The sequence below is a fragment of the Archocentrus centrarchus genome, chromosome 24 (assembly GCF_007364275.1).
Source record: "Archocentrus centrarchus isolate MPI-CPG fArcCen1 chromosome 24, fArcCen1, whole genome shotgun sequence".
NCBI lineage: Eukaryota > Metazoa > Chordata > Actinopteri > Cichliformes > Cichlidae > Archocentrus > Archocentrus centrarchus.
The window spans coordinates 11,312,676-11,324,916 of NC_044369.1; the positions used below are offsets into that span (position 1 = coordinate 11,312,676).

The 12,241-nt window shown below is 40.6% G+C and overlaps 1 non-coding gene across 1 annotated transcript; it reads right to left on the minus strand.

Annotated features, from left to right (window-relative positions):
• Positions 1-1,314: 1,314 nt before the first annotated feature.
• On the minus strand, positions 1,315-1,433 carry LOC115774963 (5S ribosomal RNA). The gene has a single exon (XR_004019237.1). It is a non-coding gene; the product is annotated as a 5S ribosomal RNA (ribosomal RNA).
• Between the last annotated feature and the right edge of the window lie 10,808 nt (positions 1,434-12,241).

Sequence of the window (12,241 nt, forward strand, 5' to 3'; positions counted from 1 at the left end):
TCTTCCCAGTTCTTGTGTCTTAACGCAACTTAAATCTGCAGCAGTTCGCTCTTCAACCTCTTCAATTTTGGGGAGATTTTTCTTCTGTTCCTTTTGTGTAGTGAAAGTATTTGACTTTGTCTGACCATATCTCATAGAGAGATAAGCCGAGTACAAGCCAGAGAGCAACCTTAAATCCAAGACAAGACCTTCCTAGCAATTCTGACGTCTATGAAAACTGAAGATGATTAAGTCTTTTTATTCAGTCTTTAAACCACCTGAGAAAAGAAACAGCGGATTGCTGCCTGGTGGGGAAAAAAGGTAAAAAGATGACAACAAAATTTGCTAGTGGCAGGGCTGGTAGTCAGTTGGTAATAGAAAAATCAATTTCAGCACTGGGAGAAACACCATTAAAAGGGAGAAGAGACAGTATCGATACTCTTTTTGCAGTTATGAGTGTGTCAACTGATTGGACAGAATTTCCTAATAGACTTTTTTTTTTTTTTTTTTTGTTGGACCGTGGTGGACGGGTGGAGTCAGTATTTTGTGTGTGTGTGATGTGCCTTTTTTGTCTATTTTATTTATGTGCATTTCAGTTTTTACCTTTCAGTTTGGCCCCCTAGTTACTCCCCCACATCCCCAGCCTCCTTTTTTGTAAGCAGTGTATTATGGTGTCATAGTGCCAGTCTCATCTAATGACCTTAGCAGTTCCAACAAAATAAAAAAGGAGGTAAGGTGATGTATATTCTGTCCTGTGACTTTGCAACATCTGTACAGGGCATGAAAATGATAAATAGCCTCTTGGCCAGGTGCTGCAGACAGACAGAACAGAAATCTCTCTGTGTTAATTAAACCTTCAAAATAAATACATTTTAGAGCCTCAAAGTCCATCTACAGAGCTACAAGTTAAAACTGATGGATGGGTTGATTATTATGGACTTGGATGCTCCTTATAATTAATGCTCATTGTTCCTATTAAATAATACAGTTGTGCACTTATGGGCATGAATGTCATTTCGATGCGTCACTAAGGTAAATGGACTAGTTCTTATATAGCGCTTTTCTACTCAGTCTGAGCACTCAAAGCACTTATACAACACGTTTTACATTTACCCATGCACACCCATTCATACAAGCACTTCCATGATTAATTAAGCTAAGTGCTTTAATTATCTAACATTCACACACATTCACACTCCGACGGTTGCGTCGGAGAGCAACTTGGGGTTAAGTATCTTGCCCAAAGATACATTGGCATGTAGCCTGGAATCAAACCGCTGACCTTCCAATCAGTAGGTGACCTGCTCTACCTACTGAGCTACAGCCACCCCACAAAGCTTACAGCACCTGGTATTCCCAGGTGGTCTCCCATACAAGTACTAACCAGGCCCGACCCTGCGTAGCTTCCGAGATCAGACGAGATCGAGGGGGTTCAGGGCGGTATGGCCATAAGCCAGTCTGGAGGAAGACCCAGAAAAAAGGCCAGGAACCACAGAGGCTCAACCCTGTCATGAACTGGAAACTGCTGGAACACCAGCGTCGCTGTCCACAGTGATGCATTTACATTGCCATGGACTGAGAGGATGTCAAGCAAGAAATGAGCCTCTGCTCTAAAATGGACACCTTCAAGTTTCAGCTGAAATTTGCGGCTGCACACATGGATGAACCAAATGCCTTTTGGAGAAAGGTTTTATGGTCAGACAAGACCAAGATTGAGCTATTTGGCCACAATGACAAGTGGTATGTTTGAAGGAGTAATGGTGAGGCCTTCAAACCTAAGAACACTGTACCAGCTATCAAGCGTGGTGTTGGCAGCATCATGTGGATGGAATAATGAAGGACTACCTGCAAATTCTTCAACTTCACCACAAGTCAACAGCTAGATGGTTGAAACTTGGACACAACTCACTGAAAGCCCCACATTACCATGACATTCATGTCCACGATGAGTGGATGTAAACCTGACCACAACCATGATATCCCTTCTATAGCACTTTCACATTTTCTTTTTTTTTTCTTTAACAGTGGTGCATCACTTGCTACTGCCGCACTTCTATATAGCTTATCAGAGTGTGTACAGGACCTCTGCAGCATGTGGTCATTTTAAGTTTGGAAAGTTGCTGAAACAGCAAACATACTTTGCCAGTGTATCGGTGTCCATGATGTTGTGTAGTGCTGTAATGTACTGTCACTCACCTGAGATGCAAGTCTGCACCAAAAAACCCCCCAAAATGTGCTACCTTATAAACTTTTTACATCCATATTTTTATATTTATAACATTTTGATAGCTTAGACAGCAGTTACCTTAGAGGAAACTTTGACAAGAAAAGTGCTGACATATTTTGAAATGCACAAAAAAAAAAATGGAAATCTATATCTACATAATACATTGCAAAACGTAAACTAATTACCAGGCTTCATATTAAGTGTGATACACAGTAAAAAACTGAAATAAAAAAGCTGATATGATTATCAGCCCTGACTGCCTTAATATTTTAAGATACATCAATTTCTCACAGTTGTTCTTTCCTGCAGTGAGAAGTGTGAAATGTGTTTTTCTGCATGAATATGAAAATTGGAAAGTTATCAAAGTTGATATGAAAAAGCTGGAGTCCTTCCACAGCAGATCCCCAAGAAATGTTTGCTGTGTATTCTGGCTCAACAAGATATTCAACCAGGAGCTCTGTGCTCAAAGCCATTATATCCTCCACAAGATCACACTGATCGCTGAACAGTGGGCTGGCTTGGGTACACTCTGAGCATAGAGCAGAATGAGATGCTACAAAACGGCCTTCAGACCCTATCAAGTAGAATAAAATGAGGAAGACATAAGAATGAGACGGCATGGCCAATCGAATGTGACAAAAAAAAAAAAAAATGAATCTGACAACATGGAATCACTCAAAATAAGTACAAGTATTTACTAGGATACTTAGGTTGAATTTTGAGGTACTACATTTAAAGTGACAGCGACATAATCTCATTACTTGACAGATAATACGCAATACGAGTACCTCAGAAATTTGGCTTTTATTATAGAACAAATACATAAAAATTGGAACAAGTAGTTCAAAGTGTCACCTTCAGTTTAAGATCAACAAACATCAACAGTTTGCAGGGTTTCCAGTTGCAGCTTACAGTCTTCCAGAAGCTCCAACTGTTCTGAAAAGTGCTGCTGACTGTTACCGCAAACTCCAGGAAAGAAAGAAGGTAAGTGGATTTTGACCAGGAGTTTGTTTGTTTGGTTTCTTGTTTGATTTTGGGTTTCTTTTGCTGTGATACACAACTTAAGTGGTCTATACACAGCAGGAGGCTAACTGCACACAGAGTCAGTCAGTGTAATTCAGTGGCTAGCAATGACGGGTGAAAAGATGCTGGAAACACAAAGTAGGCAGTAACTAGTTAAACTTCAAGGAGAGCAATTTAAGCAGCTGCCAGTGAGGAATGTACACTTCCATGATAAGATGTGTTATCAAGTGCTAACGATGCAGGATGACCACATTTAGAATATGTAATGAATTGTTACTGTGCACATGATTAATGTGCTACAACAAGATTGGCTCATACACTGACCAGACACTTGCTAGTGCCAGGTTGGATTCCCTTTTTATTTCAGAGCTGCCTTAAGCCTTTATGGCACAGATTCAACAAGATGCTGGGAACATTCGTCAAAGCTTTTGGTCCATGTTGACATGACAGCATCACACAGTTGCTGCAGATGTGCCAGCTGAACATGCATGATGCAAAACTCCTGTTCTACCACATCCTGAAGGTATTTTATTGGATTGAGATCTGGTGACTGTGGAGGCCATTTGAGTACAGTGAACTCACTGCCGTGTTCAGGAAACCAGTTTGAGATGATTTGAGCTTTGTGACACATGAGTACACATGATCAGCAACAATACCCAGGTAGGGTGTGGCACTTAAACGAGTTGGTACTAAGGGGCCCAAAGTGTGCCAAAAAATATCCTCCCAAACTATTAAACTACCACCAGCCTGAACTGTTGCCACAAGATAGGATGTCTCCATGATTCCATGTTCTTTATGTCAAACTCTTACCCTGTCATCCAAATGTCACAGCAGAAATTGAGACTCATCAGACCAGCCAACATTTTTCCAATCGTCTGCTGTCCAATTTTGGTGAGGCCATGTGAACTGTAGCCTTGGTTTCCTGTTCTTAGCTGACAGGAGTGGCAACATTTGTGGTCTTCTGCTGCTGTAGCCCTTCAGCTGCAAGGCTGTGTTGTGTGTTGTGGATTCAGAGATGCTTTCTGCATACCTTGGCTGTAATGACTGTTTATTTGAGTTACTGTTGCCTTCCTATCAGTTCGAAGCAGTCTGGTCATTCTCCTTTAACCTCTGACATTAGCCAGGTATTTTCACCCAGAGATATTTTCTGTTTTGCTGACCATTCTCTGTAAACCCTAGAGAGGGTTGTGTGGGAAAATCCCAGCAGATCACCAATTACTGAAATCCTCAGACCAGCTTGTGTGGCACCAACAATCATGTCACATTCAAAGTAATTTAAATCACTTTTCTACTCCATCCTGATGCTGACAAAGGGGAAGATAACACAAATGCAGAAATATCTCGTGAGAAATAACATGTATGGCACCATCTCTCTATACCTTATGGTCAAAGCTGATTAAGAAAATAGGTTTTCATTGCATTTAAGTTTAATGCAATGAAATTATTCTACGGTTTACATATTAAGGCATCAATTATTTAATACCCTGAGAGTCATTGTACAAGTACACTGCATGAGTATGGCATTACTTAAGAAGCAAAATATGTAAGGCTTTTCCTTGCTAATGGGGTATTTCTACTTTAACCAAGTTTTTAACCAAGTTAAGGATCTGAATATTGTACACTAATATCCTCAGTATACAAGTACAGCAATCTCCACATGTGGAGGTTTCTGAGAAGGAAAAAGGCTCCAGCTGCAGCAGCAAAAGATGAGAGTGAGCTGTTAACTCCCACACTTATCAGGAGTTGAAAGGCTGCAATGTTCACTTCTTAGGTATACACACAGGTATTTCCACTCGGCTGGCTTCCATCTATCGTGTGTGACAGGTGCTCATGCACTGGTTTATGATGACATTGTTGTGGGGCCTGAGCAGGTGACAGTGCACGACGCCCAATCAGTTGCTCATCTGCACCCCATGCATACACACTAACACATGCACACACACGTCCTCTTCATTTTTTTCATCACCCAATCATCTGAAGTATGCCACATTCTCACATTTTTCCCCAAATGATGCCTTCCTCCTCCTCCTCCTCCTCCTCATCCTTGTCTTTTCACATCTAACCAGGCTCCCAGGTGGTTGCTGGATTAGGTTCATGATGCTGCGTTATGACACATAAATCAGGAAGAATATTAGAATGAAATCTGTAGGTCCTTCTAAGTAATTTCACATCAGAGTGATTTATAACAGAGCTGTGGATTGAGACAGATACCTGGAGGTTTGCAGAAGAGAGCGTCCTGTTGTGCTGTTGAAGTGGAGAAAGGCAATTATTTCTCCAAAGTAAACATCATTTAAATGATATTTTAATAATAACCTGAGTATACTTTAGCATAGAAACTTGGAAACTTGGGAGACAATACAGTAGAATATCTTAAATGTATGCTATAAATGGCATGCAAATTCATATATATGCAATTTTGTTATGCTTCATTCTTTAATTTATGCTGGCCAGATTCTTAGCAGGATGAGGATAATTTGTTTTTCCTTCACCTCAACTAGTCTGCAGCGACTGGCATCCATCCTGCTTATATTACAGAATTGCCATTTGTAAATTTTTTCAAAATTAATTCCATCCATCCATCCATCCATCCTCTTCACTGTGAATCCATGTTTGGTCCACAGTGGGTTCTGTAACCTATTCCAGCTGCCTCTGGGTGAAAGGGTACATACTGGACAGGTCACCAGTCCATCACAGGAGTAAAACATCAATTTAATTTATCATTATTATTATCAAGTTATTATTCTGCCAAAAGACAACAAATGATCACTCTTATAGCTTTGATGCCCAAATTCTTAACTTAGCTGCAGACTGTAGATAAAAGAAGGACATAGCTTCTGGAGCTTCGAAAAGGGAAGTGAATGCAGAAGTGCCCTAAGCCTGCATCCTTTGTAATGGCGATCAAGCCACCATTCAAGTGGTTCTGAGAAGCTTGTGTAGATTCCTTACTCTATGACCTCAGTAAACCCTGATGAGATTATTAACTCTGCTGATTTTCAAAATTGTTTTCCCTAATAGTGTCCTAAGGGATGATAAAGGAGGGAATGCTTTATCATGTGATTGACATGCGCATGCAGTATCTCTCCATTTTTTTCAGTCAGATCCCACCATGAATTTTGGTTTCAAAAAGCCAAGATGGCAACAGGAAAACACTCACCTTGAGGCTTCATCAGAGGAGCTACAGTGACTATATCCATATTTTGTATACAGTTGATTCTCAGGAAAATAGCATACCTATCAAATGAACAATGCTGGCAGCACTTGGATAGTTGGAAGCACTGAGCTTCCATCAAACATGTTAGAAATAAGCAGAGACCTGAAATAATTCCTTTACGTTTTACCGTCTTTTTCTCACATAATGAAATGAGGAAGAATTTGATCTTCTGCTCTGACATGTGGTATTTATGTGCATCCATACAAACTAATATGTGTGCTCTTGTCAGTCAACAGAAGTAGCTCAACACTTCAAAGGAGCTCCCTTTTATGGTAATCTTTCATGGCCTGAGAACAAATCCAGGATGAAGCTGGCTCAACAAAACGTACAGTGAAAAACAAACTGCTTGGACAGACTTTGATCCCCCCATATGATGTGTTTAACGCTAGCAGATAATGATTCCAGAGGCCGCGGCCGCAGATCACATTTCATATTCCAGGCTCAGACATCCTTGATGGCAATATGAATACCACTGTTTGCTGTCAGACCTTGCTAAGTTATGACTAAGGGGGAGCATTAAAAAACAATCATAAATTCCAAAATGAACAGGTAGGGCTCCATCAGGGATGACCGATGCTTAGACAAATGGAGATTTCTGGCACTTTGGTGCGTTTCAGCACCAGTAATGAAAATGAGATCCCTCAACACAGAAATGACCCCAAAAGATGAGCCAAGCCACCCACCCCCCCCTTCATCTGACAAGGATTATTGATTCATGAATGTAAATGATCATTCAGGGTTTGATGTGTCCTTGAAGATCCTCTCACTCTCCATTGAATCTTTTATCAGGTCTATGTTAGCTCCAGCTTGCTAGAAGTATGCATGACGCTGGGGTTGTATTTTTTATATCCTGCAATATTCATTCCCAGCTGTTTTATTTCCCCCCACTCACCCACCCCACCAGCCCTGCCTCAATAGGAATTCCACATTTGCTTTAAAGGACACTGTGAGCTGATGCCTCTAGTGCTGCTCTGCAGTGTTGATAGACATCAATGAATGGGATTTATATTTGTGCAGCCTTGGACTAATCTCCTAATAATGAGGTCCATCTGCAGCAGTGACAATAAGTACAGCACCTTCAGTTTAATACTCAATCTTGCTTGACACAGACGGCATCATACTGCCAGACTAATCCACTGTCCGATGTCACGGCATCCTAAATCTAATTTACCATTCCATTTGGGGCTCAGATATTGCTGTTGCCAGTACACCTGTTGATTGCTAACACTGCTCTGCCCGTGCACTCGCTTGATGGCACACACACACACACACACACACATCCTCACTGCCTGTTCTCCCTAAAATGGTTTCTTCCACATAGTTTCCATAGCAACAGTCCAGTTTTAGTGTTCTGTTGTTTTTCCACAGACAGAGAATGGCTAATTTTTCAGAATGAGGGTCTTTGATGATAAAGAAAGCTAGGTTGCAAGATTTACATAATGAATGGCTGCCACGCTAGATCAGTCACCACCTAGCGCTGATGATTGCTTTTTGATGAATTTCTTTCCCCGCATGTCCTCAGGAGCCTCTGCAGCAGAAGCCCATTGTGTCCGATAGCTTACGTTCATCTATTTAGGTCAGTCTTGGTCTCTTTGTCTCGACATAGCCTTAAAAACTGCAGTCTAACAACACGTACCCTAAGGACAAATGTCAGTGTGTCACTTGAAGAGAACAGAGAGCAAAAGTTTCTGTTTCAATGAGAAGTTGTGTTTTTGGGGTCAGATTTTGCTTTCATGCTTTAGTGCAAACTTAACACTTCATGCTAACCTTTTCCCAAGCCTCGAAGCCTCTCACATTTCTTTTCTTCTCTTTTTTCATCTGCCCCCTGCCAAGTACAAAGAGTATATTTGAGTGCATTTATGTGTGCATTCATACATTTTTGTGTGTGCGTGTGGGCTCAGTGATGTCATGGGAATGGGAGAGTTTAATCACCCCCTGACAGATGTGTGTGTGTGATATTGATTTGTGGCTGTTTGGTGAGCACTGCTCCCAGGCCCTCTGGGAGGGACATAAACCCCTCTATCAAAGCGACCTCCCCTTGAGGTTTTGCACCACACTAACAGTGCATCAGAGCATGTTTGTGGGTGTGTGTGTGTGCAGAGTACAAAGGTTATCCCAATGTACTCGTTAAACCACTCCTATGCTCACAGGGGAAATGTCTAGTTCTCTGCAGATGGAAATGGTTGATTCCTCCCCAGGAGAAAGTAAACCTTATAAATAAACAAAATTGGGATGAGGTTTGCGTTTCAGGGCACAAAATATTGCAGAACTAGTTATGGTGCATTGAAAAAGCGCCGAATAACTAAGGAATGGGCAAGCATCCTGAGTATTTTGGCCCGGTAAGTGCTCGCTTTGATAAAAGGTTTTTCCTTTTCGCCAGTGAGATGGCTAAAATTACATGACCTCTAACATGAAGTGATGCCAGTACGGTCTGACCCCTGTCTCTTCTACCTTTGTCTTCTCCAGCTTGCCAACCCTTCACACACACACACACACACACACACAAACACACACACACACACACACACACACTCCTCTTTGTAACTCTCAAGTAGTGTTCGCCTCAGCATCCAGGACAGCCAAATGGATTGGAGAAAGGGACTGTATTTAATGCCATGGCTAATATCCTCGTTAACACTAATCTGTCGGGGCAAAGCATGGAGGCTGTTCAAAAGAGAGAAAAAGAAGGGAGGTATGGTTTGAGACTGAGGAGGAGATTAAGGGAAAAGTTTTTTTGTTTTTTAAATAGGAGAACCAGATATGCTGAATAACCAGTGGACTCATCTGAGCACTTGATAGCTTCCCTGACGGAATGTGATTGGCTCATTAACCCCTCTCCCACAAGCTGACTACACTGCATGCTCCCCTGCAATGTATCCTGCACACACACATACACATACACCCTACCACATACATGCAACCAAATATGCATACTCATTAACAAGCCAGTGAAGTGGGCAACCATCCACATATAATCCATTTCTTCATTAGATACACACAGATGATGGATCATTACCCTAAGTATGTTCTCTGTCCAGCTTTAAACCTTGAGTAACGACAAGTCCTGACTGGTGTAGTGCCATGTAAAGTTAAAATTTCCATGCTGAAATTTCAGTAATGCTTCCATGCCTCGGTAAGACCTCTGGATTTAGTTTAACAATCAGAAGTAAAAGTCTCACTTACTCTCACTGATCTTTAGATGTAAAGATGCATTTTTTTTAGTTTAGCAAATGTGTTAACCACAATACTATCAAGCTACTATTTGATGGCTACATTTATTTATAATTGTTCTTAAGTTGGGGAAAACACCCTCCTATCAATCACTGCTCTATGACAAACAGCACAAATAATCTTGATACAAAACTACTCCAATACAGATCTGACTTCATAGGTTCAATCTTATGATTTCATGATATGTACTTATGCTGAAAGTCATATTGTATAGCAGCTCACAGGCAAAATTCAGCAAGGATGAACACCCTCTGGCTGTCAACTTGACGTAGCTCACCGTTGTAGTCCGGCCAAACATTTTGTTTTTCACTGTCTCCCCTTTTTGATCACATCTTTCTTGTCAATGCAGAAAGCTGCTCTTCTTGCAGCTATGAGTCATCTCTGCAGATCTCTGTCACAATTTCAAATAATAAATTGAAGCCTTGGACAGAAAATGTCCCCATGCAGCTGTGTACAATAATAATGTCACTCATCTAGCGCATTATCCTCTGTAAAATTCCCAAATGGCGCCTGCACACTCCTACAGCTCAAACTCAAGCTGTGACTGTGCGTTCACTGGTAAAATAAGAGTGCAAACTGCAAAAACAATAATCACACATCACCAGCGGAGTGTCCCCATTTGATTTGTCGTGCTGTTATTGTTGTTATTTCTGAGCGGCACAGGTGTAAACGAGACCCGTGCCAGAGTTCAGTGACACTGAACTCTGGTTGTGTTTTATGGTCACATTACTGTCAGAGTCATATTGTTGTGAACTTCAGGTTGCATGTGATAAATTCCAAGGACAATGGTTAGAAATTTGACTGTCAGGTAGTAAAACACTCAATAATATATATATATATTTTCCTGCTATTTTCATTGCCTGGTTGTTGATGGCCAGTCAGGCAAAGGGCAGTCAAACAATGCAAATATGTAGGTGCTGTGATATTTTCAATTTTAGCTATTCTTTCATGGAAAAATACAAGAAACGTAATATTTATAATGCACAAACACAACAAGCCAGTCCTAGACTGCTCCTTAAAAACCTGAGACATAGCCTGAATTACACTAGTTTGATAACAACTTGTTAAATAACTAAGCTAGCCCAAAGCTTAAGCACTTGAAATGCATTCACAAGTGGTGTGTTTCAGGTACCAGGATCAAAACTTGATCTCCAAAATTTCAATGAAGTAATGCAAGCTCCTAACATTAAAATGTCTGACTGCCCTCCACTACCAAAATCGAGTCCAAGGACACAACATAGCGTTACCTAGACACATATCGACTGCCAATCCTGGATGCTATATTCCATGCTATACCCCCATCCTCAAATTTTCTCATGAAAGTGACAATTCAAGCATAATTCCTCCCTTTTCATCACTAACCTTGCAAGTGTAGTTATGTTAAATATTAATTAAAGTTATGATTTCAAATGCATTTTTGTAAAATGCACAATAACAGAGTACTGTTACCAACTAGTCTGACTAAGGCTGCTTAAATAACCTTTAGCAGTGAGTTAGTATTTTTTGTGTTACAGCATACTAAAGCCAAAAAAAGAATGCAAAACTTCAAATGTTAAATTGTTTATTAGCATTACTTTCATGCTCACTTAGGAATACTCCATTAGGGAGTACCTTTTTGTGAGACAAATAACCTACTTTGGAAATGTCAGGACTTTTAACATCCTCCAACCATGAGCTAAGATCAGATTGGGATTCCATTTTGCTCTTGTTTCTATTAGTCCAAATTTTAAATTAAATACCCCTTACTTAATATGACTGTTCCAACATTCACACCAATGCTGCATACTCCATAAACTATAGTCACTGTAAACCACATAGTTAGAAGAAGGTTAACAAGCTTAGCAAAAGCAATAAATAGGACCAGACTGAGCAAACATTCTGTGGTGTCCTACTGTGTTTCTGGTCTGTTAGAAAAAGGAGTAGGTCGTTCCTGTGTCCTTGTGGGTTCTGATAGAGAATTAAAAGCTTCTGCCGTGAGCTTACCCTTTCAGACACACCATTGTTTCTTTTTCTTTTCAACATTTCTACATTATCCAATCAATCTACACCTATAGATTCAGATGTCACTATGCCATGGACTCCATTTACTCTTCATTTATATCATATTCTCTTGTTATTTTTATCTGGTGTCATGGAGTATTTGATTTCATGTCTCTCACTGATTTCTATGTAATCAACATCATTGATTTGCCCTCATCAAATCTCCATTTATCACCATGAAACAACCGACTGTCTCAGTATGTGTTCATCACAGTTACTCCACAGGAAAGCAGGCACAGCCTGCACAGATAAAACATATTAAAATAAACCTTGAAGGATATCCTTTATTAGCCATTTTTGGTATGTTCTTTGTATGGCCTCAGCACTGCCTGGGGGTTTAAATATAATATGTTCAACAGTGTGCACATGCATACATGCACTCATGTGTGTAGGCCAAGGAATAGGCCTTATTTTAAAGCTTGTGTGGTTGTGTTCTTACAGTGTAGTTGAAAAGCTGGCAAACCACAATCACTTCTTCCCCGTCATGCAGCTCTTCTGGGGTGAGAGGCACCAGCAGAATGTATATTAAG